We start from the raw sequence: 14,789 nt of genomic DNA, 5'->3' as shown, positions 1-14,789 counted from the left end.
TCAGAACAGTGATCTTTTACTAACCCTAACCAAGTAGTGTTGTATTAGTTGTGAGATAAATGCCTGTTTTAGAGATGAGGATGAATGCCTCCAGGTCTCTGCAACATAATTAGCCCATGGTAACGCGTAAATATTCCTTTCAAAATAAGACACACGACTACAACACGGGAAAAGACCCAGGGGAACAGAGTTAAACAGAAATTTCACACCCGAGCCTCAACTCTCGCGGCCCAGTAACAAACTGGTCCATGGCCAGGGGGTTTGAGACCGCTGGTCTAGAGGAGGACTCATTGGAAGAGTCTGGAAGTTTATCACTGGAAGCCTCAGAAATTAGATTAAGCAGATGAGGATAACACATTAAATATTGTCTTTTATTGGTTTTTCAGTGGTTTTACACTCAGATGTGACAGTAATTTGGTGCCTTTCTATAATTCATGTAATGTTAAGCAAAACTTACTTTCTTGATTTATCAGAAATGGGAAGAATAATTTGTGACAGTAAGTCTTACAGGCCTGTTTATGTTTTCTGTGTGAGTGTCTGTAATATTGATTAGCAGATGTTTGGGGAAAAATAAGCTACTCACAAGAAATTTTAACCAGATGTTCCTTTTATTGTGTTTATTATATTTTATCTTGCTCTTCCTGTTCACTGCCGCAGTAAGGAGGTGTTTTTTTTTATTCATTGGTATTCAGACAGGCTGGCCCAGGGTGGCAATCTGTTAAAGAACGTGGAGGGGGGTGTCACCTCTCAGTTAAGGCAGCGCTGGCATCCTCGAGGCCCGGTGTGCTTGGACAGTCGGCCTCAGAGTTAGCAAGTGTGACTGTGGAGGAATGGATGCTAAATAACAGAGCCCGCAGCGCTGCCCTCCCGCCTGGCTGGCTAGCAGGCGTGACGCGACAGGGCTGAGGCCAGAGTCAGCTACAATCCATTACTTTTACCTGAGGAAGAGGAGAGGCAGAGCGAGAGCGAGAGAGATTGAGTTAAGGGCCGGAGCACCTTTCAGCACTCTCTTCTGCATGCTAATTCCACTAGCGCTTCAAAGGGGATCAAAATCTGCTGGCTGGGAAACGTGGCCTCTCAACTGACTAAAGGAAGGCGAAATCCCCTTTTCTGCTCGATGCCTCTCTAGCAGCCAGTTTGCACACATATGCATAATAACATACAGCTGCACGGTGGCTAAACGAAGTATTTTAAAGTAGAAGCTTCGTATCCTTGAGCGTTACGTCAGCTGGCTCATAAATTTCAAAAGGTATTGAGCTTGCTTATATAACTATATACACCTCTATATGTCTCCTATGGTTGAAGGGCAGCTCTTTCACAGGCTGAAGGGCGTTTCTAACCAGCTGAAATTGACAGAAGTCAACATTTTAGTTTTAAATTAAAAATTCAGGAAAATCAAGCGCGTCAGGTTTTTTTCCCCTTCCAAATTCATCACTCGCCCAACACAAATCGCTGGCATCTCCTAAAATTTCCCGTGCACACCGGTCGGTGAACGCGATGAGCATTTGTGCAAAGAGCGTGATTTTTTTTTTTTTTGAGGCGCTGCTTAAAGCTATCACTATCGGAGTGGAAAGTACACATGACAACTGGTTTGCAGGTTCCAAATGAGAAACCACCACAAACAGCGTGGGTGTGGGCGGCAGGAGAGAGGAGAGGAGAGGGGAAGGCAGGGGAGGGGGTAAAAATGCAGCGTGGATTGGCACCCGGTGACAGTGATAAATTTCACCAATCGTCCAGTGTGAAGATCTGTCTAATCTTTGCGGTGGCTCACAGCGGGGTAGGACCCCATCACTCTCCCATTATTTGACAACAAAACATCCGCGGAGAGCAGCGAGCCAGGTTCAGTTAGCTACAATACACTCCCTGCATACACAAATCCCCGGCGATGGGGATTATAAAGTGGCTCCGTAGCCGGCCGTTAAAGGGGCAGGCCATTAAAATGCAGCCACAACCACCTATCCACGCTCTCACCGTGGAGTGGCTGAGAGGGAACAAAACAAAGCCGTCTGTCAATAGCCTTTAATTTTGAATAGAGAGCAAATAAAATCCAATGCCTATAATGGCCTTCATTTTCCCGCAGACTCTTGAAATTGATTCGATGGCTTAATTTGGCAGCGGCAGGTGGGACGCCATTGGCAAACGTATACGGCCGCACGCGGTTCGCCCCAGATGACTCGATAAACAGCGTTTGCAGCAGTTTAGCAACAAAACATTTTTCCGAGGCCGTGCATCGCGGTCCGTATGCATGTATCGCAGCCATGTGGCGTTCTGTTGGCAGTTACAAGATCCGCGTTTACACCCAAAATGTTATTTTGATTTCACTGACACAGAGATAATGTTTCATAACACACAGTCAGTCACGAATTAGCCCATCTGTCTGTTTGAGCTTCCCGGTGCTGATGGAGTCTCTCTGTTTGTGTTTGTGCGCGCGTGTGTGTGTGTTTGACCACAGTGGCTCAGCCCTCTCCCCACCAGGATTCACTGACGGCTGTCAGCTCATTGAGTGACTCCTCCACAGATTGTATTTGAGCCAAAATCCTGATCCCTCGTCTCGCTGCTCCTCTCGTGCTTTGCTTTCTCACTCCTCCCCGGCTTGTCGACATGCATATGCTGACACACTCGCACGTGTATATACAAGCGCTCGCACACACTCGGGATGATATGTTCTCTTACAGCTTGCGGTATCAACAGGAGATTCTGGCGACAGTGTGAAACTGAATCTGAAAGTGCGTCTCGTGTGTGTGTGTCGCCCGAATGAAACAATATGGCCTCTAAATGTAATTTTAAGCCAGGCGTGCGAGCTATATCGGGCCGTGGCTGGCGTACCGCGCACGCAGACACGCCACCGTTGTTGCCAGTGCAATGCTAGTGTTACGGGGTGGTATCGGAGATTTTGTCACGCTGAACAGTAGTAGCATCCCTATTATGGGAAAGTTCCCAACTTCTTTATTGCAATATGCTTTCTCGATATTTTGAGATATGCCGCCAGCATTTAAAATAGCTTCAAGGCTCTGGGACGGCAGGTTATTTGAAGAAACCTGGGGAGCACGCTGCAGTCATGTGTGGATTTAGACGGTCGCGGTTGCTCGTGTCTCTTCATGTAATCCCAGACGGACTCGCTGATGTTGAGATCAGGGCTCTGTGGGGGCCATACCATCTGTTGCAGGACTCTTTCTTCTTCTTGTGGCTGAAGATGGTTCCTTAACACTGGCTGTGTTTGTTGGCTTGTTGTCGTGCTGCGGGATGGATTTTGGAAGAGATTAGGCTGACGATGCTACTGTGTGATGATGATAAACCAAACATCTAACGTGTGCCACACTGTGCTGTGCATCACAGTGCAATTAAATTTAGAAACTATTTCATGTTGATCACCTCTTTCTGACGTATATAAGCACACATTTTGCTACTACGTTGCCTCAGTGGGGATCAGATCACTTAATACACCCATGATTTTACAGGTTGTCACAGCTGAAGCAAGTATGAAGCAGGATTTAGCACCAAAGCAAAAAGTTCAGTGAGGACCGACGTTTTTCTAGACAAGGCTGGATATTTTTGACCCTTAGCGAAGGGAAGATGTGACAAAAGCTCTGCTGTGATCTGAAGGCTTGAGCTTGTATTGTGCGCTATATGCTGTTAAATTATATTTTCTTTAACCCTTTAAATCCAGTCGGAGCAGCACGCTCTGTTTTGCTTAACTATTTTTAAATCCCGGTAGCTCTGCAACCACGTAAGCTAACGCAATAATTTTTTTTGCATATGAAACCGGAGGAGTTGTACTTACATCTTATGTCATCAGCTTGTCCTCGGTCACAGTTTCCTTCCACATATAGATTTGCAAAAACTGCATAAAAAGCACTTGCAGCAACAAAAACATAATATTCCAGAAACACGCTTTGCCGATCCGATCAGCTGTTCATAACACTTCCTACATTGGATTAGACGTCAGCGCGAACTATCGCATGTCCGCCATGACCTGCCCGAAACCGGAAGTGACGTCATTTTCGCGGAAATGTCGTTTTTTACCATCAGGGCCTCAATGAGCCTATACTGGTGTTTTTAAAAGTTATCTTTGACTTTATGACTTTCTGTGTCGTTTCTGGGATGCTTAGGACTCATATTGCACTGCTGGAAATAGTTTATTTTGATGCATATGCTGCTTTTTTGCAAATTTGCATTATAATATTTATTTTCGTTTTTCCTGCAGTATATAAAAATTGGTGTATTTCAAAAATAAAACTATGAAGACACTCAAAATAAATTTCCTGTGGTGGGAAACTATTTTGTGCAACTTTTTTGTATTTACAGTTTTGAGGGATAAGCCTCTTAAATTTCTCTAACTAGAAATATATGTTAAAAAAACAAAAATGATTTTCAATATTTTGTAGTTTATTGCACTTTTTTGCAATTTATGTAATTACTATGCACTTAATGCAGACATATTATTAAAATCTGGGCTGTAATTGTTGTATTGATGTATAGCAACTTGAAATGCTCCCAAAAATGGCTCCACAGCATGTAAAAATATAATATAAGCTCTGACTTGGTTCTATGGTAGGTCTTAAAGGGTTAATAAAACATTTCTAAAAGCAAGAGCAACAATTTAGCTTTAGCTTTGTGTCCTCCAGTTATGTCAAAATAATGTCCTTTTCAGTGCTTTTCACCTTTACTCTGAAGCCCTGTAGCCGCACTCTTGTGAACAAAGCTGCGCGTTCATCCCTCTGTCTCATCAGACTCCTTCTCTCCATCCTCTGCTTTCTCCTCATCAAAGAAGAGGCGGAAAGCCTCTGCGCCCGAAGACTCGCATTGCTGAGCAGTTTTGATCACGGTATAAATTTTAAATCTGAATCCAACATGAAAAACGAGTTCAGTTCTGAATAAAGAATCAAAGCGTTTTGGATGTTTTTCATAGCCTCCTCCATGTCAAACACTTCTTTTATTGTCTTTTCTCGCACGTTCTCTCTCTCCCTCCTTCTACCTAAACCTCAGCCGTCACCCCCACGCAGCGTTTCATAAACAAGCACAATAAAACGACGCAGCAGATTGAGAACGGCTATGATTTACATGTCTGATTACAGCGTAATTTCACACTTATTTGCATGGGTCTTCTCAACGTCTTTGCAGAGCCCGGGCCATTTAAATGAGAACGAGCAAGATGGAGTGAGAGAAAGGGGGTGGGGGGGGGGAGGCAGAAGAGAGACAGAGAGGCAGACAAAGTTCAAGTTAAAGTTCAAGGTCATTTATCTCCATGGCCGTTTATCACACGCGAGTCTCAAAGGACTTTAAAGAGACAGGAACAGAAAAAGAAAAGAGCCAGGAACAAAAGAAAAAAATCCAATTACATCCAACTAATCAGCAACCAGTCACAAAACAAAATGAAACCGTGTGTTGAAAGGACGTGGCTGTGTACCAAACCTTCTAATCAGCCCGAGAAAAAGACAGACCGCTGCTTTTTTTTTTTTTTTTTTTTTAAAGTGCTTCAATAAAAAAGCTTTGTGCTTCTCTTCAGGGGCAGTTTACTCCATTAATACACAGTAAATGATTCTTCGCCCACCTTCAGCTGTGAGTTTACACCTAGAGTCGTTGTTTACTAGGTGGAGATTTATGCTTTTCTATATTTAAACGCTCGCGTGAAATAATCATTTATTACCTGAAGATTAGTTGTTGCTAAATATTAACACCCACTAACGACACCGAACATCCAGCCGAAGCAACATCTGCAACGGAGTCTCAGCAAAGTATGTGATATCTGCATCGATCCGCTGTGCAAATTAAGGTTAATTAAAACAGGAGCATTTTTTAATAGCTTTCATTTTTCTTTTTTGTTTGGAAATAACAAATAACAAGTTTGTTTCCAGCGTTACTACCTTATTATTATTCTTTCTTCCTCCTTGTAGACAAATTGGATTTTTTTTAAATAAACCAACAAACTTTGTAGAAACTGTAAAGTGAGGGTGGGTCTGGCTGAGGATGGACTGGGAGTGCAGAACATCTTAACGTCTTAACTCGAGCACAGTTAGTTCAAGCAGGTCAAAACTTGGAGCTCAGCAGCAATCCTAGCAGATCAGTTTTAAACGGGTCTCACTTTCATACAACATCTAATTGGCCGGCTGTTTAAGCCCCTTTAGCCCCCTCACGGTTGTTGCTTAGCTGCAAGCCGCTTTGCAACCCCACCTACTCCTTGCATTACGGTTCTGACCTAATCAGTTTCACATGCGTTGTCACTGATGCCTGCACCGCTCTCTGTGTGCATACAGAGAATGCATTAGGCGAGGAGGTCCCTGAACAGAGCCTTGCTGCCAAATACAAAATATTGCAGACAGACGTTCTGAGTTTATTCTAGTTTATTTCCAATCCCTCAAAATATGGTGGATTCAGCGTCATGCTAATTAACCCTTTAAAACCGGTCGGAGCAGCACGCTCCGTTTTGCGTAACTATTTTTAAATCCCGGTAGCTCTGCAACCACGTAAGCTAGCGCAATAATTTTTTTTGCATATGAAACCGGAGGAGTTGTACTTACATCTTATGTCATCAGCTTGTCCTCGGTCACAGTTTCCTTCCACATATAGCTTTGCAAAAACTGCATAAAAAGCACTTGCAGCAACAAAAACATAATATTCCAGAAACACGCTTTGCCGATCCGATCAGCTGTTTGTAACACTTCCTACGTCCATCAGCGTGAACTATCGCATGTCCGCCAAGACCTGCCCGAAACTGGAAGTGACGTCATTTTTGCGGAAATGTAGTTTTCTTACCATCAGGGCCTTATGAGCCTATACTGGTGTTTTTAAAAGTTATCTTTGACTTTATGACTTTCTGTGTGGTTTCTGGGATGCTTAGGACTCATATTGCACTGCTGGAAATAGTTTATTTTGATGCATATGCTGCTTTTTTGCAAATTTGCATCATAATATTTATTTTCGTTTTTCCTGCAGTGTATAAAAATTGGTGTATTTCAAAAATAAAACTATGAAGGCACTCAAAATAAATTTCCTGTGGGGGGAAACTATTTTGTGCAACTTTTTTGTATTTACAGTTTTGAGGGATAAGCCTCTTAAATTTCTCTAACTAGAAATATATGTTAAAAAAACAAAAAACGATTTTCAATTTTTTTGTAGTTTATTGCACTTTTTTGCAATTTATGTAATCACTATGCACTTAATGCAGACATATTATTAAAATTTAGGCTGTAATGGTTGTATTGATGTATAGCAACTTGAAATGCTCCCAAAAATGGCTCCACAGCATGTAAAAATATAATATAAGCTCTGGTGGACTTGGTTCTATGGTAGGTCTTAAAGGGTTAAACTATCATTTAGTAAGAATATATGAATGTATGCAAAATATTTCAAAGAACTAGAAAACAGTGATAAATTAGCTGTACCCTGGATATGGTAAACCACCACCTTTGAGGCCTTTTATCTCCAGATGAAGATCCACTATCTGTTAATAACTGATCTTTGGTAGTGGAAGCTCTCTGGTTTCTAATTTTGGTGCATTTGTAAGAGCGTTTAGGCTTTGTGTGCAGGCTTTCATCATCCATCCATCCATCCATCTTCATCCGCTTTATCCGAGGCCGGGTCGCGGGGGCAGCAGCCTAAGCTTTATATTTCTTCTTCTGCTTTTAAAGTAGGACTGTAGAGAGTGGCCAGCGCGGAGCAAGAAGAACTGATCTGTTTATCAGCTAGTTAAATGAGCGGATGATGGTTAATGTGTTCCCAGATTGTGTAAACTGAAACTAGCTGGAGGTTAAAAAGATTTTGGGAAGGACCGGTCAGACAGTCTTTAAAAAGTTAACAGGTAAGCAGAACGGTGCGTGTGACTTACGATTATTAGGATGCACGTATGCACTGCGTTGTGTGTGCGCGGTTCTGATGTTCAAGGCTGGATTTGTGTTGCCGCCATTAACAGTTAAATGTGTGTCACAGGTTCCGACTGTAAAAACGCTCTAAAGCAGTCCAGCTCTGCTCTATAAAGTGCAGTATTTTATGTTTCTCTACAGATGCCATTTATAGTTTTGTCTGAGAATTTCATCAGTGCTTTTTATGAGAGGTTGGCTGTGTTTGACACTGCTTTTATGAGGCCAGTTACTTTTTATGTGGAGCCTTCAGTGGAAATGTTGATGCGGTATGATTGCTGGATTATGAAGTTTATAGGGAACAGTGGATCTGTCCAAAACACACAGCTTCCGTTTAGCTAAAAGAGAATGTACAAGTTTTTCTGGGGTTGTAATTTAAGCTTTCTCTTTCATGCATATCTTATCTAATTGCATTAGGATTAAACTCCCAGTGTGCTGAATAGACGGATATGTTGGTTTTACTTGCATTATTGTGTGATTTTAGGACTCTTATATTGTTGGTCCTTTTCTGGGGGGGTCTTCTGCAAAGTTTTTCTTTCACCAATCACCCCTACTCTTTCATTTACTGCAATAAGCCATTAATTTCCACTTGTTGTCATTAGTTAAACCACTTAAAAAAAAGAATTATGGCAAATTCCATGCAAATAGTGATTAATTATAGCTGGATTTAGTCTATTTGTCCTCATGGAAGCCGTACAGGGCGGCTTGCTGGGTGATTCATTTCTCCAGGTCCCAGAGATGCGCAGCACCTCTGCCTTTTCATCACCCTGTTTAGTTCTCATTGTTTCCTTGACTTTCAGGCGTCGTGTTAATGCACGCTGCGACCACTGCAGACTCTGGAATATATCATTGTCTGATTACGTTCTATAAATGGATATGTGGCTATTTGCCTAGAGGAAGTGTCACATTGGTATTATGTGTGAAAAGCTACGTTTTCGGCGCAGGTACAGCTGCAGCAGGTTGTCAGAATGTCCGTTTGCTCTGCAGCAGCTTTCTGTTTTCCGACGGGGAAAAACTGCTGAGGGAATTATTGGCCGTCAAGGGGAAGCTCTATTAGAATATCTGTGATGGATCCCAGAGCGAGAGTTGACGTTGAGGCTTTTTTTTCCAAGTATTTTTTTTTTTTAGGTACCTTATGCATAAGTACTGCAATTCAGACTACTACTTAAGCCCTTGCAGAGGCGCTTAAGTCTTCTCTCACGCACAGCTTCCTCCCTGCTCGTTTCTGACATTGAACTGAAGTGCAAAGCACTGCTGCTCCCAGCAAGATGCTCAAAATGGTCATTTGCATTATGTAAAGGTTCCAGTGAAGTCCAACACAGTCTTCCTGACACCTTACCTCGAGGAGCTGTAGGTTATTCAGTCGGTTTTAGTTACATTTATTCAGTAAATCTCATGGACGTCTGTGAGGACAGAGTGCACCATGGCAATGACAACAATCTAATCATCTGACAAAACCGGGTATTTAAAATGCATAAAATCACAAACCGCAGACTTCAAGTTGTCGTATTAATATTTTTTATATAAATAAAGTGATTAAAAATGATTTTATTTATATAGGCAACTTTTAAAACAAAGCTAAATTAAACCTTAATATAAAAAAAATGGCAATTACTTCATGAAGTATTGTATATTTAAATTTAAATGAAGAAGACGAGCACACTTAGGAATAAATGAGTAAATGTGCATCTACAAATAGTGTGGCTTGGCTGATCTCCCCCAGCAAATTATTCATATTTATATCAAAGAACATACATAGAAATAAAGCTTGCTCACTCCTGCTTTTCAGTGTAAATCTGGGAATCTTTATGAGAGGCTCATATGGGAATAACACTGATTGATGTAGTCTGTGGCCAGAGTCCCAGAAATAGCCTTCTGTTTCTGTTTGTTGGGACGAACTGTGTTGGAAAATTTGGGCAGGTAGCTTGATGCAGAAATAACCTTTTAGAAGTTGAATATTAATAATGATAAAATGTGCATAGATTTATTTTCCAGACAGCAACAAGCTTTCGACAAGGATATTTCTCTCTTTTTAATCGTCCAGCCCTTAGTTACCTTTTTGGCTTTTTGACATGCACACCAGGGGCAGGACAGGGATCAGCAGGAGGGTCCTGGGTTTGAATCTGGTGGTCAGCCTGGACCTTTCAGTGAGTTTGCATGTTTCCCTGCTCCTGCATGGGTTTTCCCGGGTACTCCAGCTTCCTCCCATAATCCTAAAGCTTCCATTAGTGATTCTAAATTGTCTTTGTGAATAGTTGTCTCTCTGAATAGAAACAGTGGTCCTGTGATCGACTTGCAGCCTGTCCAGGGCAAATAAAAAGGACGCATGGATGAATATCTAAGTCATTATAAGATACTGTGCCACAGTAATCTAATTACTTGTAATGTTACTTGTAAACGGTTGTGTGAAAGATAAAGTTTTCTACGAAGCAGACCATACGATTCAGTATCTTTTGGAATCAGCTTTAGTAGCAATAACTTGAAGTCATCATCTCATATTGATGTCTTGTTTTGCTGCTGTGCTCAGGATCAGGATCCTGTTGCATGCATGAGCCAGTTTGGACCAAGCTTTAGCTGCTGGACAGAAGCTCTTATTTGACTTTAAATACTTTGGTATACAGACGAGTTCAGCCCGAACCATCAGCCCTCCACCACCGTGCAACGCAGTCGGCACGAGGTGTTGTTTTCGGTTTCAAGCGTGGTGCTGCGCGTTGTGGACAAACGTCTCTGCTTTGCTCTCTTTTTTTTGCTCTCTCTACAAAGGACATTGTTCTAGAAGTCCTGCAGTTTGTTTGTATGTAACTTTGCAAGCTGTGCTGCCGTGTTATTTTTAGAGAGAAGAGGCTTTCTCCTGGCAAGCCGTACTTGTTCAGTCTTTTTCTAATCGTACTGAACTCCATGAACTTCAACGTTGAACAGAGGCCTATAGAGTTGGAGAAGCAGATACGTTAACCATTACTTTAGGGTCAGTTTGCTGGGATGTCCAATCCTGAGAAGATTGAGGCATTTTGTTGACACACGCCTGAATGCTCCAGAGCTGCTCACACTTGCTACTGACTACTACTGACACTCTCAGCGTCTATGGAAGCAGTAATGGTGCTTTGCACAGGACTGCATAAAGAGTTGTCATAAGACTATAGATGCAGCCTAACTACTGTTCTGATAATTGCATGTGCAACTTGCACGCTTTAAAAAACTCCAGTTTTGAATCTGTGAGTAGAGAGTCACAGCAAATTGATTAGCTTGATCAATAGCAAAGCTTAGGAGATAATTAAAGGATGGAGGACATGATATTAATAATATTGCATTTTCCACTCGATGAGAAATAAATAAAGAAAAATAGCTAACTAATGAGCTGCCACATGCAGATGCACTGGTCTGTTTCATCGGGCCAACTGCTCAAACATTTTTTAATTGGGGAAAAAAATATTTGATATTAAAAGAAAGAACACTTTGCTGCGGTAACGTACCGTATCACAGAAAAGACTGAGGTACGCGCTGCTGTGACGAACGATGCCGAATACTCATTCGGTATTAATGGAGTGCATTTGAAATGCAGAAATGCAACAATGCATAACACAGACGCATTAAGAATAAATGCTGGATACACTCGTATAGTCGGAAAATGTGCTCCGATTTTAATCATTTCCTTCGGGCCCGCCGTAACGGACATCTTTGCCGTGCTCATCACTGTTTAGTGCTCGAGCGAGGCGCAGCATCAGAGTCCTGCACTCGATATGAAGATGGAGCGTTTTGTAATTTTAGTTATCAGTGACCAGAGGGAGTTGAACAAACCCCCTTCGACACTTTTAAAGATCTTGTTGTGCTTGCTGAATCACCAGCAGGTCTAACCCGCTGTACTGCTGCTCCAACGCCTCCCCACCACTTACTGTACTGTACCTCGGTCCAGTCTGCACCTAAACCTCCACACTTCCACCCCCTCCTCGCTCTGTACTGTACTCTTTAGCGCTCGTTCTTTGTCTTCCTCTCTCCACGTGCCTTCCTCCCTCCTCCTCGCCGCGGTGGGGCTCTGCCAGGGGCTTGCGATCGGATTTAGCGCCACGTTCTCACTCTGTCTCCTAGAGATGAGTGACAGATGGTGGCCATTAGTGTATATTCCATGCATCTGTTGCAAGGCGCTAATTTATCTCATTAGGAGAATGTGTGGAGAGGGAGGAGGAGTGTGTAGGAGCAGGATGGAGCATTTTATTATGAGTGTAAAACACAAGGAACCGTGCACGGAGCTAGATTGTGCAGACAGAAGAAGGGGGCGGGGCATCAGAGGCACGAGGTGGTGCGTGTGTAGGTATGAGTGTTTTTGTGCTTTTTATGGGTTAATCTGTGGGGCGAATCAGGCAAACGTGCCCACATATGTGCACCAGCACCTCTGCACACGTCTGCACAACAAGAAAGGCACGAGGTTCATATGCTGGCGCCTAATTAATGCTCCCCGGTGCTAATATGCTCGTCGTCGGCCTCGCCGTGTGTTTGCTGGGGGATGGGTGGACACAGTGTTGGGTGCAGACATTTAGTACGCTGACACATGCTGCTACTCTGCGGCGTGGCACAGGCTTTACTCCATTTTTTGGCCATTAATTCATACTAATAAATGCTAACCGACAGGAGCAGCTGTAATACTGATGCCGCACCAGTTTAACCAGGAAAACACACTTTATCAACTACAACTGGCTTTGCTGTGCATATGAGTTAATGTCGGATAGCTCGGCCTGAAGATGAAGCACAACAAACCATCATACTTGTTGTGTTACCTGCTGAATCTGAGGAAACACTTGATGCTGGATGCATATCACTGTCTTTGAAGTTTTGTTTTCTGCACGCTGCTTGCCCTAAAACCAAAAAGCGAGAGCTAAAAGATCCCAAAACGCTCCGTAAAGTCGACGAGAAGTGCAGAGTCAGGTGATAAATTGCTGAGGATTCATCGCTAAAAGCAGCCCCTTAAATATTCTACACAGTCATTTGATTTATTTTTACTACACGAACATTGATTAGTGTATCTTTTTTTTCTTTTTAAAGTGTTCCCTAATGAGTTTCTTGCTAATGTTGATAAATTTGTGATGCGCTTTTCCAGAGAAACCCTGCGAATCACTCACCGCAGCGCCGTGTCATATTTTCTCTCTAGATGTTTTCTTACCGAAGGCTGATTGTTTCCCCGGCGTTGGCGGATAGTCACCGACTATCAAGTCAAACGCAACATTTCCCGTTCATCACAGCGTGAGCTGCCTTAAAGCCTCCATCTGGTCATAGCTGTTTTTTCATTAGGAGGCAAACTGTTTACATACGACGCGATTGAACCGGAGCAGCTGCGTGTCACGGCGAAAGCGATCAGTCGTGCATTGGACTTCCTCGGTGGCTATTTTATCTCTGTGGCCCGTGTTTGATCAGCTGCCTGAAGACGGAAATCTATCATCTGTTCCCTGCAGTAGTTGTTGCACGCCTGCTCATACTTGAAACTAAGGCGGGTAACTGGAATAAGAATTTCCAGTCTTGCAAAGTGGATAAGCAACAGGAAAAAGAGCAGTCGTGGTTAACCGAGTCCGCTTTAACCCGCCGAGCGGTCAGTAAACTGTGCAGACTTTTTAGAAAATTCCCAAAATGCAAATCGCCGCGTGACTCAGACTTGAAATGAAAGAGATCACAGCTCGGAGATTCTTTTGAACTCCTGCATTAAAAATTAATACCATTCATTAAAGCTCCGAATAATTACATTGTTTTTTTATTAGAGAAAGCTGAGGGGTTTGATAACAGTTGTGCTCTGAATTAAAGAAATAAAAGCACTAACAATACCACCAGTGTGATTTAGAGCCTTTCAGTCAATGTGCCCATGGTGTCATTTGTTTGCAGTAATTACACCTACAGTCGGTAACCTAATTACTTCAACAATAACCCCCCGATAATTAGAAAAGTAAAAATATCCCCCGCCACAGCTGGACTAAGCAAAAGTGGCACATCATCCCTTCCTCTTGTTAACTAAAGTGCATTAGAGAGGCTTGTACTCTGTTCACAAACTCCTCTAATGCCTCGGAAAGATTGTTTCAGCCCATATTCATGAATAAAGAGAGACTTTAAGGAGATTTGGCATCAGGGCTCTTATTGACCCGTCTTCTGTGTACGGTTTTGCAGGGCTATCTGGGAGCCCAGGGGAAGGATTTAGCCTGCCCAGGAAAAATCTAATATTTCTCCACATTAAAGTCAAATAAAAGCCACCTAGCAGCCCATGTGTGTATGTGGCGGTGAGATGATACAGTGGTGACCTACAGCCATTCACCGGAGCCCGAGTTAAACACTCTGGTTCGGCCTCCTGCTATCTGCTCCGGGTGCCACAAGAGGTGACACATTCTCATAAGCAGGCAGGAGGCCGCAGTGGGTGTTGATATGCTGTCGATTCATGTGTGCATGCGTGCGTGCGCGAGCTTCACAAATGCTGCTAAGCGTACTGCCTGCGTGGAGTTGAGGCTTGGCGAGCTGTTCCTGTAGTTACGTGTTATATTTAGTATACAGCCTCCGAGTGTAGGGCGGGAAGACGCCGTGGCATTTTCCTCACGTTGATTGTTTACATGCTCAGAGTAAAGACGGCGCTCGTCGTTCTATGTGTGTTTTTCTAAATGCTTTGTGAGTCAGATTACATGCATTTTGCTATTTTTTAAGAATTTTTTTCTTTCTTGAAAGTCACATTTGTTGGATGATGTTTATTGAAAAATGGATGGAGCTGAATTCAAATCCAAAACAAAGCTAATTGTTGGTTTTAAGAGTAAAACGAGCTTCTTTTCAACTTCTGTCCAGAGCGAGTCGACCTCTGCGTTCACTCTAAACTCTACAAAAAAGGCATTTTTTAAATTTCGTTTGCAAAATACTGCAGTTAAACCATCAAAGTGTTACATCAAATAATTAAACGTTGCAAATAAATTATAGTCA

At 42.6% G+C, this 14,789-nt stretch overlaps 2 protein-coding genes and 1 long non-coding RNA gene across 5 annotated transcripts in view; 2 read left to right on the top strand and 1 right to left on the bottom strand.

Moving 5' to 3' along the window:
- LOC146519468 (RNA binding protein fox-1 homolog 3-like) overlaps positions 1-14,789 on the top strand; it is a 358,350-nt gene that overhangs the window by 85,310 nt on the left and 258,251 nt on the right. The gene's annotated exons all lie outside the window — the stretch shown is intronic.
- Positions 1-14,789, top strand: part of pctp (phosphatidylcholine transfer protein) — a 433,835-nt gene that overhangs the window by 348,678 nt on the left and 70,368 nt on the right. The window lies entirely within an intron of this gene.
- Positions 5,996-7,418, bottom strand: LOC146519473 (uncharacterized). Its single transcript, XR_014873897.1, has 2 exons — positions 7,308-7,418; positions 5,996-6,392 (listed from the first exon to the last, which is right to left on the bottom strand). It is a non-coding gene; the product is annotated as an uncharacterized LOC146519473 (long non-coding RNA).

This window comes from Neolamprologus multifasciatus, chromosome 4, assembly GCF_963576455.1.
Source record: "Neolamprologus multifasciatus chromosome 4, fNeoMul1.2, whole genome shotgun sequence".
Classification (NCBI taxonomy): Eukaryota; Metazoa; Chordata; class Actinopteri; order Cichliformes; family Cichlidae; genus Neolamprologus; species Neolamprologus multifasciatus.
The sequence above is the reverse complement of the archived record's forward strand: the minus strand, read 5'-3'. Positions and strand labels throughout refer to the sequence as shown.